At 43.6% G+C, this 12,359-nt stretch overlaps 1 long non-coding RNA gene across 1 annotated transcript in view; it reads left to right on the top strand.

Moving 5' to 3' along the window:
• LOC310826685 overlaps positions 1-10,397 on the top strand; it is a 34,176-nt gene extending 23,779 nt beyond the window's left edge. Inside the window, exons 2-3 of the long non-coding RNA XR_014555928.1 lie at positions 9,191-9,292; positions 10,056-10,397. This is a non-coding gene — a long non-coding RNA (uncharacterized lncRNA). The remainder of the gene's footprint in view (positions 1-9,190; positions 9,293-10,055) is intronic.
• The last annotated feature ends 1,962 nt before the right edge of the window (positions 10,398-12,359 follow it).

The raw sequence follows: 12,359 nt of genomic DNA, 5'->3' as shown, positions 1-12,359 counted from the left end.
GGATCCTTACACTAGGGACTCAGCTATGCAGCTGCAAATAAAACGTTTTAAGTGTGTTGTAAAATGTGATATACAAATGTGACACTAGATGGTGACAGTGAGCTATGGTAAATTCAATAGATTTTTTTCAAAACATTATTTAAAAAGCATTTTCTCAGTGTTTTTTATATGTGTGTAGATTCCACCTAGGTTTCCACACCCTTCCACAAAGCGCATGCACTTTACAGTGGTACCTCAAGTTACAAATGCCTCAGGTTACAAACGCTTCAGGTTACAAACTCCACTAACCTGGAAGAGTTACCTCGAATTGAGAACTTTGCCCCAGGATGAGAACGGAAATTGAGAACTTTGCCCCAGGATGAGAACGGAAATCGTGTGCCGGCGGTACAGTGGCAGCAAGAGGCCCCATTAGTGAAAGCACGCCTGTAGTTAAGAACAGTTTCAGGTTAAGAATGGAACTCCAGAACGAAGTAAGTTCATAACCAGAGGTACCACTGTACTAGTAAACCTTCCATGGTGACTATGTCCAGGCCAGAAGGATGGGGCAGCTCCTACCATACTTTGGGCATGTCACCTAGAATTCCATGTCTGAATAACATAATTAGTAACACTTCCTGTTTTATTGAATCAGACCACTGAGTGTGCACAGTTCTCATTGGGCTGCTTTTTTATTTTATTTTGCAGGAGGTGGAATTGCCATCTTAGGTGGTGGTGGTTTTTAGAAAAGAATAGTTCTTTGTACTTCTGAAAACCTCAGAGTTCATCCAAGCATGCATCCAAACAGAGTTTATCCCAGTGGCCTCGTTTTGGTTCCATTTCTGTTGCTACCCTTCAGCTATTTGAGGATGTGGGTAGCCATTCTATCCCCAGGTCTTAAGATCTATGTTGATTTTTAAAAAGCATATCCTGTAAGGTACTACATGAACACTGCCCTCCTTCAAGGGCTGTGGCTTTTAAAAGGCCAAATACAATAAACGGAAATGTTTCAAACCTTGGGCCTTTTGGAATCATCATTGAAATTATGCCCCCATCATATTTCATGCTTAGCTTGACATTACATCAATTCCTTTATGAGCAATGATACTGTTGTGACGTGATGGATGGCCTTCCTGCGGGGAAAATAGTTGCCATGCTGCATCCATCCCTACATTTACATTTTGGTAGATGTGCTCGACAAGGAACAAGGTGCTGTGTATAGCAGCCTGGTTTTCCTAGGCTGAACTCTTCATCTTGTTGTTGATGTTTTTCCACTGCAGTTAATTTAATCAAGGCTCATAAATCCTTAGTGCCATATATATATATATAGAATAAATATAAAAAGTAGAATAAATATATATATATATATATTCTACTTTCCCTTGCTCCTCATATTTCAGACAGGCCAGCTATTTGAAAAATAGCTGCACTATGAATCGAGAATCCAAGACAGCAGTGGAAGCGGCTGACATATGAGCTGTCACCCTTTATCTTAGGTGGCGAAGCTCTTTTTGACATGCATTTGACATTCCTTTACTCGGGTACAAATCCCTATTGCAGGAGGAATGAATTGCACTTATGCTAATGAATCATGTGATTTTAGCAGTGAAGAAGTACTATAATCAAAATCAGTGAAAGACTTGTTCATCTGCTTATGTAGTTTCTTTAGCAAATTATAATCAAAGACTAGCATCAGATTTTCCTGTTTACATGTTCTGGATATTTCCCTGCCCCCATGTCTTCCCTGCCTCCCTGCTTATGTGTTACTGTTGCAGCACCCTATTCTCACCCACCCCCCAATATAAAATTCTTTTGTCTCTCTTATATGTCAATCTCAGACCATCAGGGATGGAATGATGTCACATTTCTGTGTACCAAATCAGGCAATATAAGGATGTCAATGAGGACAATTTAAGCCCATTGAAAAAGCAAGAAAGAGAGAAATAAATCCATGGTTAAACTTTTCACCGGCATTACTGAACATTATCAAAATGCGGACCACTTCCAAGAATCCCAAAGAATACTCAGTGTTTTTGCTTAATTTTAGCAGACTTCTCTGCACACAAAATCCATGTGTATACCCATATAAGACACCATTATAGCAAGACTTCTCTTGAAGTAATTTTTAAAATAATTGGGCATTCAGTGGACTGGCCAGCTGGGTGAAGCAATACAAACAACAAACCTGTTCAGGACAATAAGGATTATGTGAAGGAAATGGTCAATGAAGGCTTTATTAATATGGAATTATGACATAGCCAAACACATTTCCTTGAAGTCTGGAGATGCATAGGAATCTGTCTTAGGTCTCCACTCAGACTGGCATGGCATGTTGCCACATAATGCATTTACAGTATTTATTACTTGCTTACTTTATATACCACTTGATTGTAAAAATAACTTCAAAACAGTTAACAAAAAGAATAAAACAAGGAAATTAGCAGTAAAAAACAATTTAAAACATTCAAAAAATAATTAAGATCAACAGTAGGCTAAAACCCAGATTAAAACACGTGTCAAAATTCTACATATCTGTGTAGGCTTGCCTAAACAAAAATATTTTTAGCAGTGAAGGAACCGGCCTTATTTCAATAGGCAGGGAGTTCCAAAGTGTTGGTGCTATCACATTAAAAGATCAATTTCTTACCAATGCAGAACAAGTTTCATGTGGCAAGACTGCCAGTTGCACAGACTCAAGCAGTTGAATGGGCATATATGGTTTAAGGCGGTCTTGCAGGTAAACTGGTCCCAAGCTGGTCCCATTTGGACGCTAAAATATAGAAGCTTCCTGTGGGCCTTCAGTTGAGAGTTTTTGGCTCCATGGCCAATGGTCAGGGCGGATGGGAATTGTGGCCCAACAACATGGGGAGGTCTTTAGGATCCCAACCCCAGATTTCAGTTGATATCCAATAAAGCCATACTCTGGAAAAGCACATTCCAGTTCATAGATTCCAATTGTCTACTCTACGTATGCCTAACACTGAATATCTCCCACAGAGTTTATGATGCTTCTGGATGAAGTATATAATATACAATAATAATAATAATAATAATAATAATAATAATAATAAATTTTATTTATATCCCGCCCTCCCCAGCCGAAGCCGGGCTCAGGGCGGCTAACAATAATCAAATAATCAAACAATCAAATAGTCACACATTCAAAATATTTCATTATAAAAATTAGTTAAAATCAAATTAATGGCAACCGATTAAGCAAGATTCTGTACAGGTTGCCAGAGGAGGGAGTCAGGCTGCGCCCTGACCAAAGGCCTGGTGGAACAACTCTGTCTTGCAGGCCCTGCGGAAAGATGTCAGGTCCCGCAGGGCCCTAGTCTCTTGTGACAGAGCGTTCCACCAGATTGGAGCCGCAGCCGAGAAGGCCCTGGCTCTAGTTGAGGCCAGCCTAACCTCTCTGAGGTTTTATTTTTACAAATAAAAATATGGACAAAATTCTGAATCTGGGTGGATAAACATAGCTTTAATAGTACCAATAAAGTGAGAACCCATTAGCAAATCCACGATGGCCTGTTTCTTATCTTACTGTGTTAATTATAGCTGTCAGGACTGCCGCTAGGTCCCAGCTCACAGAGGACCAACGCCCAGTGGATGTTATATACAAAAGTCTTTATTAAAGTTTAGTTTCCATTTCCAAGCTCTGGGCGCGCAGACCCACGTCTCGACGCTAGACCGGCTAAGTCCCCTCTGACTCACTGCTCCACCCACACCAGTTTAAGATTCTAGCCCGGCTCCACCTCCTACGCTGTTCTTTCCTTCGCTGGGTCTTTCTGCCCTCTGGGGTTCCCTCCTTCCTGGACTCCTCTGACGCTGAGCCTCCTGAGTCTTGCCCCTCCCTCCAGCGGGCTTTAGGACCTGGCTCCCTTTCCGGGCTCCCTGCTGTGCCGCGCTCCTGTACATTTGAACTTGGTGCGCGCGCCCAGCCGGTGACTTTCCTTCTGACCGTTTCCCCGCTTCCTGATGTGGGCGTTGCCAAACCTGACTCCTCTCCTCCCTCTGGTGGTGAGGACACTGGTCCCGACTCCTGGGACTCCCCCTCCCCACTGCGCTCTGGTGGAGAAGCTGGTCCTGATTTCCAACTGCTGCTCAGGGACTCCCCGCTAGCCCCTTCCTCCTGGGGCTTCCCCCCTGGAACCCCCCTCGCTCTGGCCACCGGCGCTCCCTTCTGTGAGTCCTCCGATTCGCTAGAGAGGCTTGTGGAATAACTCTGGCCACTGTCACTGCCTGCGCCCCCCTCGTACTCCTCCTCCTCACTCTCCATTTGCTCCCCCTCCTGTGTCTCTCCTTCTGAACCCCTGACAATAGCATTTCAGGTTTTATTGTTAAACTATTAATGCTGATATTTTTGGCTCTTTTGTTACATGCCAGAGCTACTTACCACATTCTGGGCAATACTGACGTGCTCTCTCAGTGAAAGGTTTCATTTTTAGTCTAGCTGTCTTCTTTTATGGATGTGCTGCTATGTTTCAGCTGGTTTTTCTAATTGCAACCAATCTCGGCACATTAATACCTGTCCCTATTGTATATACCATGTATAGCTCTTGTCAGCTGCTTTAATTGCTAATTTGCACACATATTCCCTGAAAGACCCCACAGGTAGGGGAAATGAGAGCCTACCAAAAGTCTGGCAGATTTTACTGATCTTTTGAAGACATATAAAGATTCCATTCTCAGTTCCTTGATAATATGATTTAAAGTGTATTGGCAATAAAACAGGTTAGCTTAATTCATTGAAGCAGAGGGGATTAAAAGAGTACATTTCTGGCCCCTGCACTTCAAGGAAAGGTTCCCCTGATGTAATTATATTTTCTGGGAGTACCATGGTGTTATATTTCTCGTCCTCTTTACTTTCCCCATCAAAAACTTTCCTTGCCTTTATACCAAGCTTTTAAAGTACAATTTATTTATTTATTTTAGTACAAACTGAATTATCTACTGTGCCCTAGACTTCTATATTGACAAGCTTTTGGGGCCTGTGGGCATGTTTGGAATTTTCAGAAAGTGCTCTGGGGGCCAGTCACAAAATGTCTGCCACGGGGGTCACAACTAAAGCAGAAGAAAAAGAAAGGACTGCAAAATGGAGCAGGCTTTCCCTGTTAAGTATATTTTTTTAATTCACACTGAAATGAAAAATGCCTCTATGGGTTGAACACTGGAATAGTCCAGTGGAGTATGGTAAGTAAGCAAGAAGCAGCTCTCTCACTGAGTTAATGATTAATGTTCTCTGCTCTTTACACATGAGTGTTTAACCTTTGACCATGTGATTAAGGTATTCAATCGCAAATCTCCATCTTGAAGGGAGTTGCCTCCTTAGTCTTTCTCTGGATGGAGGCTCATCTGCAAGACTTTGGAAAACATTGGTATTATAAGTGTCTTTAAAAGAAGAATAAGTTAGGACAAACAGGACCGGGAACAAAAGGTTGAAGTGTGAAGTGCTACAGTTCAGGATTCCGGCCACTCCATTCCTTTCCTACTTTCCTCGGGTTTTCTGTTGCCCGCTCCCTTGCATTCCATGCTCCCTGAGCATGCTCGTTCCACTTTGAGCTGTGTTTGTCTTCTCTCTAAGTTTTTATTTATTGTAATTCCATAAATCAGGGTTTCCCTACCACCCAAGCCTGACCTCTTTCTAGAAAAAGAGTTGCCAGAACTCACAGTGAACACCCCACTTGTTCTCTTGTAATGGCAATGGTGCCTACCTGAAAGGGGCCGGAACTGAGTTCTGGTGAGTTCTGGCTGAAAAAAAGCCCTGCTCTTGTGCATGGGTGGAGTCGTTTTGCCTACATAAGGACCAACATATGGAGAATTGGGTCCACTATTAGTCTATAATGATAGGATAGATATGATCAGAGTGAAACAGGTTACTATGCATTTCTCCTTACCGTTACCTGCGTGCCAGAGATCAGCAGCACAGACTGAAGGCAATACAAAACTCTATACATTTGTTAAACTTTGTAATATTTACCTTATAGTTTGATTCCATGGTTTCCTTTCACCATTAAATGTGCTCACTTATGTCCGCCATATTAACAGATCCACATCTATTTACATTTCTGATCTTGGTCCCTGTTTATTTCACACACAACTTCATAATTATTATTTTTTTAACTTCTTATATTTAAGCTATATAGAGTTTCTGTTCTTTAAAAAAAACTTTTTGTGCAAAAATAATGAAAACAATTAAAGTTAGAAGTTTCTACCTCAGGTTTAGCATCTTGCTAAATATATGCAGCTCTGTGACATGTTTTGCCTTGGCTACCTCGATTACAATTGCCTCTTTATTCTCTGAGTTTGGATGGAGCCCTCCAAGTTGGCTGGCTTTGGTAGCTTGAATTAGGGGAGCAAGCTTGCAACCATATTGGGCTTTCTTCCTTTTTTCAAAAGCCGTTCCCCAGGGAGTTTTCTGCTTTACTTGAGGAAGCAATCAGTACAGCGAGCCCAGTGAGCAAAGAGAGCTGTGAAAAGCCTTGTGATTATATTTTACTAAATTTAGGGGACCCATGGGAAATTCTGATGGAAGAACTAGGGTTTTGTTGAGGTAGCAGAGGAGGTTGCAGCAAAGGCAAATCTAATTTACCAGGCCCAATTACAAATCTTAAGCTATGAATGCTGCTATTTTGGATGTCTACTTACCAAAGAGTGGCTTCAAAATTCCTCCGTGCCTTTGCTAAAATCCAAACCCAAAGAAACATAATCTATTGTAGGAGACAGAAACTATCCTGTCATCACTGATGCTAAATGGAAGATTTATGCCAATATGATTTCTACTACAGATGGGTAAATATGTCAGCTTTGGTTTTTCGCATCTGCTTACAGACACATTTTTGCAAAGCAATTTCCCATAATAAATAGCCCTTTTGCATGTTATTTTCAGTATACACCAGTGTATAGTGTATGCAGTGGGTGGCGCTGTGATCTAAACCACGGAGCCTAGCTCTTGCCAATCGGTGGTTTGAATCCCTGCGACGGGGTGAGCTCCCATTGTTCTGTCCCAGCTCCTGCCAACCTAGCTGTCCGAAAGCATGTCTCAAAGTGCAAGTAGATAAATAGGTACTGCTCCAGTGGGAAGGTAAACAGTGTTTCTGTGCACTGCTCTGGTTTCGCCAGAAGCGGCTTAGTCATGCTGGTCACATGACCTGGAAAAACTGTCTGCGGACAAACGTCGGCTCCCTCGGCCAGTAAAGCGAGATGAGCACCGTGAGCCCAGAGTCGTTCGCGACTGGACTTAACTGTCAGCGGTCCTTTACCTTCATACATTCTTAGGCACCCTTTCCATTGCAAAGTTCAGCAAAGTGTGAATTTCAATGGCTAGCTGTGTTTTTGTTCATGTACTGAAGTGTGAATTAGGCGGGTTTGCCTTTAAGTGGAATTTCTCCTCCATCCTACAAAAGGAGTCTGAGTTTCATGGAAATCCCTCCAGGTCATAAAAAGTCAATTAACATTGATAGAATGATTGGATCCAACAGCTGGATGACAAATACTTAAGAAAAGTATAGTTGGTTGATTTGAAACTGCATCTTCAGGCCATGCTGCAGGTGAACATAGGCAATTGTTGTTGAAGTGGTAACTTACCACTTACTAAGCTGACTGAACTGTATTGTCATGCCAAGTGCTGGTGGTAGGATTGCCACTCCCTTGGTTCCTCGGGTTTTTGATCGCATGTAAATTGTGAAAGAGTATTTAAACTTGATTGGAATCATGAGATTTGGACATCAATGGAAGTCCTGAATAAGGCATTGAAGGGGGCATCAAACCTGAATGAAAGAGAACCAATTCACCCCATTCAAGGTATATGAGTTGCATCAACTCAAGGGTATGTTTGCATGTTTGACGGATACGAAACTCAGTGCCAGTGCCACTGTGCAACTATTGTCTCCAAATGTCTGTAGGGTCGTTTGCTTCAATACCATGGAAATCAAATACTCTGGAGAAGTCAGATAGGAGGGCAGGGGGAGAGAGGCTCCCTCAGATTTCCTTCCAAGGAGACAATTAGCCTTTCCCAAGTCACTCACCGTTTTGTTTTGTTTTGTTGACGAAGTATGAGAAGCCTTTATAGACATTCTGAGTGATTACAGGGAAGGCATGGGGAGGGGAGGAGGAGGAGGAGACCATGGCAGCTGGCCAAGATGCATTTATTAAATTGGAAAGAGCCCTCCAGACCCATTAAGCTGTGCACAGTCCCTTAGAACAGGGATAGGGAAGCTGTGGTTCTCTGCAGATGATGCTGGACCGAAGCTTCCTTCTTGGCTGTCCGTGAGTCCTGCTGGCTGGGGCTGATGGCTGCCCAACAGCATCTGGGGGGTGAGCTCTCCATCCTTGACTTAGAACGCTTGAAAAGAGCTGGAGTTCAGCTGAAATTATTTATGTAGTTTCAGTTTCCTTCTCATTGAAAAACCCATTTGTCATCTAAAATTTTAGTTGCTGGTTTTCAGACAAGCCCAGCACACAACTATGTGGCTTAGAGAGAGCTGTGCAGGTAGGTCCAAGGGAGCATTTTAAAAGGTACCAGAGGCTATAAAGTCCCACAGGACCACAAAACCCCCAGAGAACACACACGGGTTGTGCAAAAATATAATAATAATTAATAATTAATAATATATTAAAAATAAATTTTATTTATATCCCGCCCTCCCCAGCCGAAGCCCGGCTCAGGGCGGCTAACAACAATAAAACAGTACAACAGTACAACACAACACAACACTCTAAAATCATTCATTATGAAATTAATTCAAATCAAACCAATTGCAACCATTGGGCCAGAGCTCCGCGAAGATTGCCAAAGGAGGGAGTCAGGCTGTGCCCTGGCCAAAGGCCTGGTGGAACAACTCTGTCTTGCAGGCCCTGCAGAAAGATGTCAAGTCCCGTTAGGTTTCTTCATTTCCTGGTAATCCCCCCTATGTAATTGTTGGGATAACTGGTGCGTAAGCCAGGGCTGTAACCAGTCCTAGTCCTGTATATGGAGAAAGCCTGGCATGCAAAGCCTGTGATCAGGACCATGCACAAGATGAAATTTCAAATAACACAGGATAGCCTATGAGCTACCTATTGGCTTGCTCCTCCTTTCTCAAATATTTACATCTTTGTAGATTGCATGAAAATGATCATCCTACCCTCCCGTTAATCACCTTTGAAAGCAAAGTTTCAAAGTATCTGCTTACCATATCCAGTTGATTATAAGATAAACTGTTTTGTTTTTCAGGTTTTGTTCCTAATGAATGTTTATGGCCAGCCCAATGTTCAAAGCAGAGGTACTTCCTGAAGCCATTTGCAGGAAATGACACTGGAGTCAGCACAACTACTTGTAAAGATGCCGTTTCATTTTTGGATGCGTGTGTTCCTCACACCAGGCAGATGGGCAGACTGATCCTATCCTTGTTCATCTGTTTGGGGTATAAATTATTTGTAAGATGCCCTCAGTTGTACTTTGGCTTAAATCTGTTCAAAGTTGATGGGCCTCAGGCAGCCTAGGAATAAGATTTCAGCCATTGTTATTAATCTATGCAGAATAACAGCTGGATGCAGTAAATATGTAATGACAGAACAGCGATTAATACAAGTTTATCTTTTCGCAAGGTTCAAAGACATGGGTGTGTGTCCCCCAAGTCCAACGGGAAATAAATCTCCTTAAATCATTATTAATTTGGAGGGAAATCCAAGACTAATATGACTGTAAATTATTGGCCAGGATTCTTGGTCCTGTCACAGCAGAGGCCTAGAAGCATGCACTCTCTGAATGCCCTCTTTGGCATTCGCCTTTTCCTCCTTTTCCTAGCTCACCAAGGTGAGGGGTGGAGGGCTCCCAGGAGCCTCTGAGCTGGGGCATTAGGCTTCGGACTGTATATACTGCTATGAACATACACAGAGTCTAGGATGGCTGTATGCCCTACTTGACGTAGGCTGCTAGAAAATATTCTCCTTTTTGAAGGGCTGCCCAGTCAAAGTCTGGTTTAAGATAAACAAAGATAAGAAGGAAGAACAGGGACAATCAAGTTGCTCTTCAGCTGTTAGTGGGCTGATTGTGCCCAATCTCCTGCACTGTTTAAATGTGTATTCTATTTCTATAGCTGAAAGAGAGAGTCTTCTGCCTGAAGTGTCTCCACCCCCATTGTTCAGGCCGGATACTGAGATCCAGCTCTGAGGGCCTTCTGGCGGTTCCCTCACTGTGAAAAGTGAAGTTACTCTTCTTGGCAGTGGTGCCCTCCCTGTGGAACGCCCTCTCATCAAATGTCAAGGAGATAAAAAGCTATACAACTTTTAGAAGACATCTGAAGGCAGCCTGTATTGGGAGGTTTTTAATGTTTGCTATGTAATGTTTTTGTATGTGTTGGAATTCACTCAGAGTGGCTGGGGCAACCCTGCCTGATGGGCGGGGTTAAATAATAAAATTATTATCATTATCATTAAAATGATAGTCATTATTTCTAAATTTTCATCTCTACATATAACTTAGCACATGCTAATTTTATGCAAACCATTACCCTCTTTCTATTGATGCACTTTCTCTTCTGTGTTACATAAGGTAAAGGTACCCCTGACCATTAGGTCCAGTCGTGGCCGACTCTGGGGTTGCGGCGCTCATCTTGCTTTATTGGCCGAGGGAGCCGGCGTACAGCTTCTGGGTCATGTGGCCAGCAGGACTAAGCCACTTCTGGCGAACCAGAGCAGCGCACGGAAATGGCATTTACCTTCCCACCGGAGCGGTACCTATTTATCTACTTGCACTTGACGTGCTTTCGAACTGCTAGGTGGGCAGGAGCAGGGACCGAACAACAGGAGCTCATCCCGTTGCGGGGATTCGAACCGCCAACCTTCTGATCGTCAAGCCCTAGGCTCTGTGGTTTAGACCACAGCGCCACCTGCGTCCCTCTGTGTTACATAAGCAGCCCCTATAAGAAGGGTACCGAGAACTATGGGGATTTTCTTTCTTGTGGTCCTCAGTCTCCTTGGACGTGGCCACATATAAGAGGTGTTTGCAGACTGCATTCATTGAGCGTACAATCTGTGTACCTGTGTGTACAGTAGCTGAACTGTACAAATCAACAAGTGTATACTCTTTTCACATGTTGTTGTTGTTTAGTTGTTTAGTCGTGTCCGACTCTTCGTGACCCCATGGACCAGAGCACGCCAGGCACTCCTGTCTTCCACTGCCTCCCGCAGTTTGGTCAGACTCAGACTGGTAGCTTCGAGAACACTGTCCCACCATCTCGTCCTCTGTCATCCCCTTCTCCTTGTGCCCTCAATCTTTCCCAACATCAGGGTCTTTTCCAGGGAGTCCTCTTTTCTCACGAGGTGGCCAATGTATTGGAGTCTCAGCTTCACAATCTGTCCTTCCAGTAAGCACTCAGGGCTAATTTCCTTAAGAATGGATGCGTTTGATTTTCTTGCAGTCCGTGGGACTCTCAAGAGTCTCTTCCAGCACCATAATTCAAAAGCATCAATTCTTCGGCGATCAGCCTTCTTTATGGTCCAGCTCTCACTTCCATACATCACTACTGGGAAAACCATGGCTTTAACTATACGGACCTTTGTTGGTAAGGTGATGTCTCTGCTTTTTAAGATGCTGTCTAGGTTTGCCATCGCCTTTCTCCCAAGGAGCAGGCGTCTTTTAATTTCGTGACTGCTGTCACCATCTGCCGTGATCATGGAGCCCAAGAAAGTAAAATCTCTCACTGCCTCCATTTCTTCCCCTTCTGTCTGCCAGGAGGTGATGGGACCAGTGGCCATGATCTTCGTTTTTTTGATGTTGAACTTCAGACCATATTTTGCGCTCTCCTCTTTCACCCTCATTAAAAGGTTATTTAATTCCTCCTCAATTTCTGCCATCAAGGTTGTGTCATCTGTATATCTGAGGTTCAGGGGCGCCGACTTATAAAAAATATTGGGGGGGCGGGGGCCCATACCGACTTATAAAAAATATTGGGGGGGCCCAAGACCTCCAAACCGCTGCTGCTGGGGGAATGAAAGGGGCGAGCCCCGGGCTGCCCCAACCTTAAGTGAACCTGTGAGGGCCTGCCCTTTGCGGCAGTCGATTGGCTGCCACCGTGGGCGGTGAATATTAATGAGCTAGGGGGAATCCCCACTTTTCGTGGGGCTGACGCCAGCCCCGCGAGATTGTTGATGGGTCGAGAGCCCGCAACCCCACCCTCTCTCTAGATCGGGAGTGGCTTTGTTTTAACTCATTACTGAATGTATTTTAAAAGGTAACTATCATCAAACAAGGAAAATAAAAAATACCAACATAATTTTGTGATTTTACAAAGCATAATATAACTAATAATTTTCTTAAATTATTGGGGGGGCAGAGCCCCCCCAAACGAATTTTTGAGGGGGCTCGGGCCCCCTCAGGCCCCATGGAGTCGGCGCCTATG

This window comes from Podarcis gaigeae, assembly GCF_964106915.1.
Source record: "Podarcis gaigeae genome assembly, chromosome: 10".
Lineage (NCBI taxonomy): Eukaryota > Metazoa > Chordata > Lepidosauria > Squamata > Lacertidae > Podarcis > Podarcis gaigeae.
The sequence above is the reverse complement of the archived record's forward strand: the minus strand, read 5'-3'. Positions and strand labels throughout refer to the sequence as shown.